The following is a 12,473-nucleotide window of genomic DNA, read 5'->3' as shown; positions in this document are numbered from 1 at the left end:
TTCATGGAGGGGAGAAGAAATATAAATTGGGAATAAAATCAGTGTCCTATGCGCAATCCTCAGAAATTTGGAATTCATTCTATTTGAATTCCAAATTTGGAATGAGAGAACAGGGGACAGTCACAAAGTATGTCTGAGAAAGATAACGGTGGAGGTAATATTTTTAAGTAATGATGATTAAGAATGATTTGGGGGCTTCCCTGGTGGCGCAGTGGTTGAGAGTCCGCCTGCCGATGCGGGGGACGCGGGTTCGTGTCCCGGTCCGGGAAGATCCCACATGCCACAGAGCGGCTGGGCCTGTGAGCCATAGACGCTGAGCCTGCACATCCGGAGCCTGTGCTCCGCAACGGGAGAGGCCACAACAGTGAGAGGCCCGCGTACCGCAAAAAAAAAAGAATGATTTGGAATGGCCAGAGTACAAACTAAGAGACTAGTTAATATCAAATAGTTCATGGGAGAGAGGGGGAGAGCCTGTCCCGAAACATGAGCATTAATTCTAAGAAATCCTAACTCTAATAGAGAGCTACACCCATTACCTTATAAATATAGCTTTGATAATTTCTCCCTAAATGTGCTGCTTTATTTTTCTTTTACTCAAGGACTTCTATTTATTTTACAGCTCTGTAAGATCTTAAGACTTATCTTGATCAGGTAACCATTCCTCCCCCTATAATATGCTACATTATTCATTGTAAATAATACTCTTCTGCAATCTTGGAGATTTTTCACTGGTTCTCAGTCCTCCAGCCCTCTTATAAAACACAGTAAATGAAATTATTATGTACTCACTGGAAAGCACACTGCATACCACTTAAACCCACTCTTTCCTGTTGCATAAGCATACACTGCATGCCAATACCACAAACTGAGCTGAGCTTTATAGTCTAAACAGAGTAAAAATGCCTGATTGGACCTTCCTATATAATCAAGAATGAAAAGCTATTACTTTTGTATCCCTCTGAAGTTATATCCTGTCTTCTTTCCTATAAGCAGATTTCAGAGATGGTGCTCACTTACAGCTCCATGTAATCTTTAAAACTGGATGCAGGGAGAAAGAAGATTTGTCTATTAAAATAACTGTTCCAAGATTGGTTATGAGACACTTGTTCTGAGCTCAGTCCATGAAGACCCAGTAACATCATGTACTTTGTTCTTCGCCATTTCCTAGTCAAAATCATTACACAAGCAACCAATCAATGGAAGATCAAGTTGGGCACAGAGAGCTAATATGAAACAGAAAAAAGAAAAAAAATTTAAATATGTTAACAAACCAAGAACAGAGCTTGATATGAAAGAACTGAAATGTAAAAGGAAAAATGCAAAATCTCCCACTTTGAAAGCACAATTGAAAAATTAAAGGGTAGAACAAGACAGAAGCTAGCAGGAGATTTTAGTGAATTTCAAGGCCAGTATAAGGCAATAGTGCAATGCAACCAATAAAGTGGGGGGAGGAATGCTATGTGATTGATAAAGAGGAAAGAAATACTATGGAAGTGCTAAGGTATTATGCGTCACTAACACAGGAACAGAAATCTGTGGTGTCTGAGTCACATCTGGAGTATTTATTTGACTTAAAGGTCACGGTTTAAGAGAAACATTAACAAACTGGAACATGCCTCTCCATCTTTTAAGTGATACAATTACTAGCCCAAGAGAGAAACTTGGAAGTCACCCTTGAATTCTACCATTTCTCTCAATCCTCACATCCAATTAATTAATCATCTTGATAATACAGCCAGTATCTATTGGTCAGCATCTCCTGGGCAATGAACCCATCATCTAAGACAATGCTTCTCAGTTGGAGAGCAATTTACCCCCAGGAGATATCTGGGGGTGGGGCATTCTACGGGCATCTAGTGGGCACAGGCCAGGGGTGCTACTAAACATCCAACAATGCACAAAACAGCCCTCCAAATCAAAAAATAATCCAGCCCAAAATGTCAATAGTGCTGAGGTTAAGAAAACCTGATCTAAGGCCACAAGTATAAACAAGGTTCATAGTGCTCGTGGCCTCACAGAGCTTGAAAGAGAATGAAAAGAGATGAAAGAGAATGGCAAAGCCAATGCACTGTATTAGGAATGCATTATTTTCTCACAGACTAGGAAGTCTGAAAGGCAGAGCCCAAGGGAAGTAAGACAGCACAATGATGCCTTCAAGAGTACAGGCTCTTTATAACTTTTCTCCAGCACCTTTAGTGTGTGGTTTGTACCTTTTTATTTATACTCTCAGTGCTGTGAAATGGCTGCCACATCTCTAGACTTTATCTATCCCACATAGAAATTTTCTTTTTATTTGGAAATAGATATCCTCCCAAATTCTGCCTATCCTGCATTAGAAGTTTATCCCATGGCAGGAGAGTATAAAAAATTGAGGGAGTTTTTTGTTGGTGGTGGTTTGTTGTTCGGCTGGTTACTATCCTGAATAAAATCAGAATCCTACTCGTAAGGGATAAGAAAGAAAGAATCTGGAATTGTGGCAGCTGGGAGTACTGCTACAGCAATAAACAAGCAAAAACAATCCAGATATGTAATAATTATAGCAGAATGAAAGAAACACACAGTGTGCTTTTCTTTAAAAAAAAAAATCTGGTGGTGGAGGGTGGCATCTAATTGATAGATAGGTGATTAAAGAAAATCAGCTAAAGAAGTGAAAATTAAGCTGAAACCTAGAGGATGAGAAAATTGCTGGAAAAGTACACTGAACAGGCCTATGATAAAAGCTGAATCCCCACTGTCCTCAATAGAACGTTAAAACATGCTACCACTAACTTTTTTTAAAGGTAATAAATATACTGTTTCTGTTTAGAAATAAAGAGGCAAAATCAAAAGAATCAACTTGAAGTGTGAATTGTATGTGGGGAAGGTTGGAGCAGAGGCCATTTGTAGTCGTTCGTGAACCCTGACTTTTTGAAAGGAAGTTTTAAAGAAAAGAGTGACTTTGTTTGAAATCTCAGTAAAGAATGATTGATTTCAACATTTATGTCACTAAACAGAAGTTTATTCTTAATTTTTCCACCTATGGAATAGGAAATTTTAGACTTTTAATTGGGGGACGAAGGAAAGAAAGGACAATGAATAAAATCTGTCATGGCTCTCAAATAGAAATGAGTAAAACTGGTCATCAATCAGTTAGATTAAGTAAATCACATGTAGAAATACACTCTTGTATTTTTTTTATGTAGGCTTCAAAACAGACCTTCTGACATGTTGTAAAATGTATTTCTGCGATGTTCTTCTCATCTTTGGATTTAGCCAGCCTTTTATTAATATATCTGCTAAAAGGTGAATAGAATCTGACCACAAGATGGCAGCTTTGAACACATTTCAAAATGTTGATTATGAACATCAAATGTCTCCAACTGAAACGAACAGTGAAGACGTCTGCTCTTCCTCTTCTGGTTTAAAAAAATGTTCATGTGATCCTTGAAAGCAGAAGAAATGCAGTTTTTCATTTTGGTAGAAAAATGGCCTGTGAGATTAATAATCTCCACACGGCTGAAATTCCCAACTGAATAATAATGACAAAAATGTGTCTTCTTATTGACTAGAACTCTCTTGTATACATTATCCTCCTTTATCACGATCACTTATCATCAGGCCCTTCCAGGCCACAAAATGAAGAGTGAGGGGCAGATCACCCAGATGGGTTTCACATACTAGATGATTACGTCAGCACCAAAGACACTGATAATTTGTGACAAGGGTGAAAGGGCTAGTCAGCTGTGGGAATCAGCTCTACTCAGCCCCTGAGACTACACATAATGAAAGTCATGGCTAACTTTGCAAATGTACGCCTAAAGCTGTCAAAGAAAAACTGGCCTAATAGAAGGCTAAAGAGAATATCAATTCATTTGAACTTACTTTGAAAAAAATCCAACCTAGACAATAGATGCAAGAATACAACCAACTCCTGCATACAGTCTCCTAAATTTACCAATTGTCGACATCTTGCGCATTTCCTTTGTCACTCTATTTTCATATTACCTGTGTACATATCATGATTAATATTTTTCCTGAACAAGACTGAAAGTAAGTAGCAGATACTGTGACTTTTTAATCCCTATTTCTGTGTGTCCCCTAACACAATGTTCTCTGTGGCATCCTCTTACACAATCCAATTGTCCAATTCAGGAAATTTAACATGGTTACAATATTATTTTCTAATATACAGTCCATATGAAATTGTTCCAATTGTTGAGTCTTTTACAGTAATTTTTTTAAATAACCAATTTAATACTTTAAAGAAGAAATAAACAAATAGCATGATATAAAAATGTCAAATACGTAAGAGAAACTTATTTAACTCAAGTTGAGTGAACCCAAAGAGTAGAAAAAGGGGGACCTTCTATTAAATTCCTTTTTAAAAAAGTACTCAACATCTGATTGAAGTAGGCAAATTATAGGACAACTCTAAACCCAGACAGCCCTAGTTTGGCCTCATGTCTATTCTACTTATTAGCAATGTGTCACTGAGCAAGTTGCATTACTTCTCTATGCCCCAGTTTTCTTATCTGTAACAGAAAGGCAGTTCTTTCAAAACAGAAATTTTTAGAACATTAAAAATGACTTTATATGGTAAGTACATCTCCCAATGCCTGGAATCCAGTAGGTACTTACTAAATTCTATCTTTCATTCCTAGAATCTTGAAAACAACTCTTCCCGACAACTTCCTTAAAAACTAGTTTGGCAAAAAAGAATTCATGCTCCAAAGTTAAATCTCGTCGTTCATGAAGCCACGTTGCACACTGGTTTCCAACTGAACGCTCTCATCCCACTGCCATGGAGGGCATGTCACAGCTAATTATCTGTCATCACGTCCTGTTGCATAGGCAGTACCTTGCCTGCTGCTGCTGGGACCTCGCTGCTGTCTGTTGATTCATTTGCATTGCCTCCTGAGTGTCTCTGCTGTGTATGGATCACACAGAATGAAGCCCAGGGGCCAACTGGCAGGCCCATCTGAATTGTGGAACATATCTAAAGCCCCTCCTCATTACTTAGTGAGTAATGCGGGGGATGTTCGCTGGTTCACACACCCTGGCAACGTAAACGGTCATCTGCTGCCTCATCTGCTTTTCCGCGTCTGGGGTGCAGGACCAGATCGGCTGAGGAACTTTGCTAGCACTTATGCAAATAGCTATGGGAGTTCCTGGGTTTGGCAACGTTTCCTTTCAGTAGCCTCATTTGTGGCTGCACCGTCTGCCTCTTTTGTGCTTCCACAGCTTTGTGAGGAGACCTCAAAATAGATCTCTCCCATACTCATGTTGCGTTTATGTCCCTTTACCACAGAAAGACTATAAAACTCTTCTCAATACGTTTAATAAACCCTGTTTAGTGAGTGATGTTTCTGTTTAAGCCCTAAAAGGACGTATATTTAAGAATGAATCAGACTACGTATGTCTAGTTTTCCAAATTAAGGGGGAATGCATTCCCCAATTTAAAGTACATAAATAAAATTTTAATGTATGCATAGACATGGAACAATGAGGCCTAAATTGTTAGACATACACATATAATATCATAATTTTGTACCAATACAATTCTTCCAAATACATTAAATAATACATCTTCTTAAAAAAACAAATTTGCTTCGAATTTTTAAAATTATTTTCAAATTACCAGCTTCGTAGAGCAACTATGGAATCTGCAACAGCACATTGATAAATGACAAGGATACAATTTAATCTTGATATAAATTCTTATTCCATTAATGGATGAAGTTTCTTAATTTTCTTCTCTTTTTTTCACGCACTATAATTTTTACTATGAGATACTCCTATAGAAACTAAATTCAAAGTTTGCTTAGAAAAGAAGGAAAAAATAAAGCATTATAGTAAGCCACAACTGTGGGAACTTGATCTACAAGGGACTGGGAAAAGCACTGCAAATAAGTGATACTTAAAACTGATTTCCTCTAGGTGGCAGTAGAGTCCCAGAACGTAAACCTTAACGTTAATGAAAAACTAAGAGCACGGCAAAATAATTGTTTATGCCAGTCCATACTATTTATACATTTGAAAGATTTTTCTTTTGAAAACTGAGCTAAATTTACAACTGTGAATGTTCATCTGCAGATGACATAGTGGATTTTGTACAAGAAAGAACAAAATGTGGCTATATTTCAGCAAACACACATTGTTTTCCATGTCTTTTTTGGCACTGTAAGACCCTATCATTCATTATTGGATATTGGATATTGTGACAATATCCAGATATTGGATATTGTGATTTACCTTCTCCTTTATAGAGACATTAATGTTTTAAAAACTCAATAAACTTTATCTTAGATAATTACTGATATCCATTACAATAACTGGACTCAATTCAGCAATGCCCATTGGCATGGAGGCTTGAATTATATCTTTTTCACCAACAGTGTAGATTTGTTTAATCAGGATAACACAGAATTTTAAAAGTAACATAACATACAAAGATTCTAATGAGTGTGTAGTTGATGTGTATCACAAAATGTACTCAGTTGAAACACTAGACTCCCCATTCCCTCAGCCATAGAAAATTCTTCCCTTTCTTCTCTCCAAACTGTTTCCTGAGTCGTCTATATATCATCCTGATGTCTCCCAGTGATCAGACCAGAAGTAATAGTGACATATCTTCGCCCACAGATTTAATGCATTTCAGAAATTCATTACACCCTACCTCCTAATTTTTCTTCAAACTTTATTTGGAAAATGTCAAACCCTCAGAAAATTGAAAAAGCAAAACAATGAACACTGACATACACATACACATATATACATCTATTTCATCAGTTATTAACATTTTATGACATGTTTTACCACTCTAAGCAAATACCTTGACATATAATTTTAAGTAGAACATATTTCTGAGTAATAGAAAATTGTTATTAATCAAAAACTTTGGTAGTGTAAATAAGCCTGACAGTCACTCATGAAGTCTTCAGTCTAATTATTATACTACATTACACATACAGGGTTCCTGTTTGTATGTACGTGTCTAGTTGCCTACTGGGATAATTTGTAGTCCCCAGAAAGGGCTGGAGATCTGAACACAGAGCAATCAGGGAACACTAAGATGATAGGATATTTGCAAACCCTTTCAGAGCTCACATTACAGAGCCAGCACATAATTCTGTAATCTGAGGAGGGAGAAGGCTAGATGACCTGGGTTACCAACCTATAAGGGTCTGGAAGATATCACTGGAAAATTCAGAAAAAAAATCGTTCTGATGACCTCATAGACAACTCCTTCTATTTATGGCAAAATGCAAAGTGGTCCCTCTCTGATCAAACGAGGTCAGAAATTTTTTTCTTTTAAATGAAACTAAACTAAACTCTATAATGGAAGTGACCCTGCCTATTAAATAAATGAATATACTGTATATTTATTCATTAACAGTTTGAAATGGCTGACAAATTATTAGCCTGTCCTGGGCACCAAATCTTAGTCCTATTCAATTTTCTTCCATAGCTCTATGGCCAACTATACGACCATGTCTCTCTCACAGTTGAAGGTTAAAGTTCACGTATCAAAGTTCTCCAGAGAATAAGATTGAAACTATGCCCACTTTTTTTGAGGCTTTATTTTGTACTTTGTCCAAATATAAAAAGAAAAATTTCTCTCTTTGCTTAAGTAAAAGGTTTCCGGTTTTTTGTTTCTTTTTAATAACTCAGGAGATGTCTACAGTAATTATTTTATGAGTTTAAAATACTGTTTTACCAGAATGGACATCATCACAAAATCTACAAACAATAAATGCTGGAGAGGGTGTGGAGAAAAGGGAACCCTCTTGCACTGTTGGTAGGAATGTAAATTGATACAGCCACTATGGAGAACAGTATGGAGTTTCCTTAAAAAACTAAAAACAGAACTACCATACAACCCAGCAATCCCACTACTGGGCATATACACTGAGAAAACCATAATTCAAAATGAGTCATGTACCAAAATGTTCACTGCAGCACTATTTATAACAGCCAAGACATGGAAGCAACCTAAGTGTCCATCGACAGATGAATGGATAAAGAAGATGTGGCACATATATACAATGGAATATTATTCAGCCATAAAAAGAACAAAATTGAGTTATTTGTAGTGAGGTGGATGGACCTACAGTCTGACATACAGAGCGGAGTAAGTCAGAAAGAAAAAAACAAATACCGTATGCTAACACATATATATGGAATCTAAAAAAAAAAAAAAAAAGGTTCTGATGAACCAAGGGGCAGGACAGGAATAAAGACACAGACGTAGAGAATGGACTTGAGGACACAAGGAGGGGGAATGGTAAGCTGGGACAAAGTGAGAGAGTGGCATGGACATATATACACTACCAAATGTAAAATAGATAGCTAGTGGGAAGCAGCTGCATAGCACAGGGAGATCAGCTCAGTGCTTTGTGACCACCTAGAAGGGTGGGATAGGGAGGGTGGGAGGGAGGCGCAAGAGGGAAGGGATATGGGGATATATGTATATGTATAGCTGACTCACTTTGTTATAAAGCAGAAACTAATACACCACTGTAAAGCAATTATACTCCAATAAAGACGTTAAAAAAATGCACACAATTTAAGTGTTAAAAAAAAAAAGAAAAATGGCTCCCAAATATATCCAGGTCCTAATTGCTGGAACCTGTGAATGTTACCTTTTATGACAAAATGGATTTTGCATTTTGTCAAATCTATCCGCCAGCAGACTGATTTACTAAATCTCAACTATCTCCCCGCCCCACTTATAACAATCAGTAACCTGCAATCTTCTCAGCATGGCATCCTCAGCCAGCCTTCTGGGACCAGTCTCGGATTGCTTTGCAGACCCATCTTCTGTCTCTGCTGCTTCCCAAATTTTAAGTTCTAGGATTACAAATTACTTGCTTTTCTGAAAAACCAATGCTTTTTCTTAGTTCTGTGCTATCGTTCATGATGCCCCTCCGGTCCACCATCTCTGCCCCTGACTGCTTCTCAGGCAAGAATCCTCCACTGAGAGCATCACCTCCTCTAAGGCTCAGTGCCCCTCTGCACCTCAATTTGCCCAAGGTATATCCTTGGCAATTTCCATGCCAGCAGCCTGGCAATATTGTGTGTTCTTTGAGGGAAGAAATCATATCTTACTTATTTTTGTGACCAGATACGCTGCAGGTCACCTAGCCCAGTGTAGAAACATGTAGAATATCAAACTGAACAAAACTGAGTCGAGTGAACTTGAAGGTCAGGCTTCCACATCTTCTAACCTCCACCAGATGGCACTATTTTATTTTCAGTGGAGACCAAATCACAAAACGAGGAAGTAGTACAGTGTTCAGAGCATTTGTATATATCCATGCACATGTATGTACGTTATGTAGTGTGGAACTCTTTTCACTGCTACCCATTTATACTAATGCAAAATACGGACAGTCAATTTAGGTACTTCCTTTTTGATCTTTACAAAAGCATAGTTGAAAAAAATATTATTAAATTACCGGGCAGTTAATTATAGTCAATCTTCCTAAACAAACGGGACCTGGTGTCCTTTTCATTTATAGTGTTATCACCCAAAGGTTTTCAAGAGGAGAACTGACAGTGAATTTCCACTCTTGAGATGATTCGAGTTATTCCCAACTAGAGAGACAGGAGGATGGAAAGACTGGGGGGCTTATAAGCAAAGAGCCTTTGCTTTGTACAATTTTAAAGATTCATGATCTCAAGTTATAGAAGCTGGATAATGATGCTTACCTTTAAACTGATATTAAAAGATTAAACACTATGTAACCTATAATACATTTAAAATACTTAGCACAGTGAAGAAACTGAAGATTGGACGATGATTATTATTAGAGAAATAAGATGGATGAAGAAACTTATGAATTTCATCTGGTCTTAAAGTTTGTGAAAAGGTCAACTGAGGCATATTAAAAATTTAAAGAGTTTATCTGAGCAAAAATCAGCGGGAATAGGGCCAAACTACCAAACAGGAAGGAGTTAGGAGCACTGTGCAGAGAGGAGCCAGGAGGAAGACTTACAGAGAGAAAGGGGAGAAGAAAAGCAAGGAAATTGTTTGATTGTCTAGAGCTTGAACCCTACTTGGCTGTGTGTGATTGGTTGTCCTTAGCATTTGAATTTCATAACCTTGAGGCATTTACAGGCTGAGATTTTGGTTTGCTTTTATGCAGACTGCCATGGCATTAGAGCCACCTTTGTCTAAAGGCCTCCTGGTCTGATTAATTTAGCAAGTTTTAAAAATTCAAACTGCTTTTGCTTTCAAAAGACTGCCTGGGCTAGAATCTGTTTCAACCACTGTTTTGATGTGTAACACGTCACCCAAGCCTATTATTCTCAGCTGTAAAATGAACCTTGTAGCAATCTCTGCCACCTGACTGCTGGAGGGACTGACTTAGAAATTAGCTATTAGTTTAACGGTAATGGTGCAGCAAGAGTGGTCTAGGATGTAGCAAATTATTTGCCCAAAGCTCTATCCATTAATCCCAAACCACGGTCTAAACCTGAAATTTCAGTTCAGAATGCTGAGCCCACCAATGGTGCTGCGTTCAGATAAACGGTGTTTAGCCGTTTCAACCAGGTTCAAAAATTGAACTTAATGTATGTTTTCTGCCCTCTGTCTCCTACAAGAAGGTGATCTTTCTCTTTAAGGAAGCAAAGCCCTTTTGCCTCAACTGGATATTTACACGGCAAATGCAAACATACAGGTACTGCCTTAATTCCTATGCCGGTGGTTCCCCTAGTTGAGTGGAAAAAATGTTTAATAACAATGTCATTGATAGCAATAATATTCTGTTTGGGAGTTCTGCCCTTCCTACTTAGAGATTAGGCACTTCTTTCTTAAATAAGAAACAGAAGAAACCTGGTGCCTTTTTAAACAAAAACTTAACTACCAAGAAAATTATCCATCTTACTTATTAGTCACCACTTCCCACTTGGGTGTTGACTACTAAGTATGCAGACTGCCTACCACTTCCAGGGGTGGAACAGAAAGCATGGGGAAGTGACTATCTGAGCAAGGAATTTCTCCTTCAATAATTAGTTAATTCCTAAAATTCCACAGTTAAAGGTTCATTCTTCGGGCTTAAAACCTTTGGCCCCTGGTAAACATATACAAGGGCAGGTACACTTGAAGTCTTATCAGTTATTTGCATCTAAATATGAGTAATCGGATCAGATCCCTTCCTCCTTAAGGTTTTGAAAAGGTAGGAATGGAGAAAGCATAAAGTCTCCAAAAGCTGGAGGGCAAGGGGGAGGCTGTTGTGGGTACACTAGTTACTTGATTTTAAATACTCTCAACCATGCCCTGAAGTTCATATTTTTAAGACAGTTACTCACATTTTATAGATAAAATGAAGCTCAGATAGGCCATGTAAAATCAAGTGATAGAGCTTACACAGGCATACCTCGGATATAATGCAGGTTCTGTTCCAGACCATGGAAAGAATGCAAGCCACATGAATTTTTTAGTTCCTTAGTGCATATGAAAGTTAAGTTTATACTGTACTGCAGTCTAGTAGGTGTGCAATAGCATTATGTCTAAAAGGAAAACAATGTACATACCCTAATTTAAAAATACTTTATTGCTGAAAAATGTTAACCATCATCTGAGCTTCAGCGGGTCATCATCTTTTTGCTGATGGAGGCTCTGGCGCCGCAATGTTGATGACTGACCAAGGTGGTGATGGCTGACGGGTGGGTGGCTGTGGAAATTTATTAAAATAAGACAACAATGAAGTTTGCTGCATGGATTGACTCTTCCTTTCATGAACCATTTCTCTGGAGCATGCAATGCTGTTTGATAGCATTTTACCCACAGTAGAACTTGCTTCAAAATTGGAGTCGACCCACTCCAACCCTGCTGCTGGTTTATTAACTAAGCTTATGTAATATTTTAAATCCTTTGTTGGAATTTCATCAATCTTCACAGCATCTCTGCAGGGAGATTCTATCTCAAGAAACCACTTTCTTGGCTCATCCATAAGAAGCAACTCTTCATCCGTCCAAGTTTTATCACGAGCTTGCAGCAGTTCAGCCACATCTTCAGGCTTCACTTCTAATTCTAGTTCTTTGGCTGTTTCCACCACATCTGCAGTTACTCCCTCCACTGAAGTCCTGAACCCCTCAAAGTCATCCGTGAGGGTTGGAGTCAACTTATTCCAAACTCTTGTTAATTGTGATATTTTGACCTCTTCCCATAAATCAATAATGTTCTTAATGGCATCTAGAATGGTGAATGCTTTCCAGAAGGTTTTCAACTTACTTTGCCCAGATCCATCAGAGGAATCACTATTTATGGCAGCTATAGCCTTACAAAATGTATTTCTTAAATAATAAGACTTCAAAATCGAAATTACTCCTTAACCATGGGCTGAGAAAGGATGTTATGTTAGTAGACATGAAAACAATATTAATCTCCTTATACATCTTTATTAGAGCTCTTGGGTGACCAGGTACATTGTCAGTAAGCAGTAATAGTTTGAAAGGAATCTCTTTTTCTGAGCAGTAGGTCTCACCAG

Source organism: Delphinapterus leucas, chromosome 6 (genome assembly GCF_059928025.1).
Source record: "Delphinapterus leucas isolate spDelLeu-1000000601 "Yukka" chromosome 6, BTC_Dleu_Yukka2, whole genome shotgun sequence".
Taxonomy (NCBI): Eukaryota; Metazoa; Chordata; class Mammalia; order Artiodactyla; family Monodontidae; genus Delphinapterus; species Delphinapterus leucas.
Note: the sequence above shows the minus strand (reverse complement) of the source record.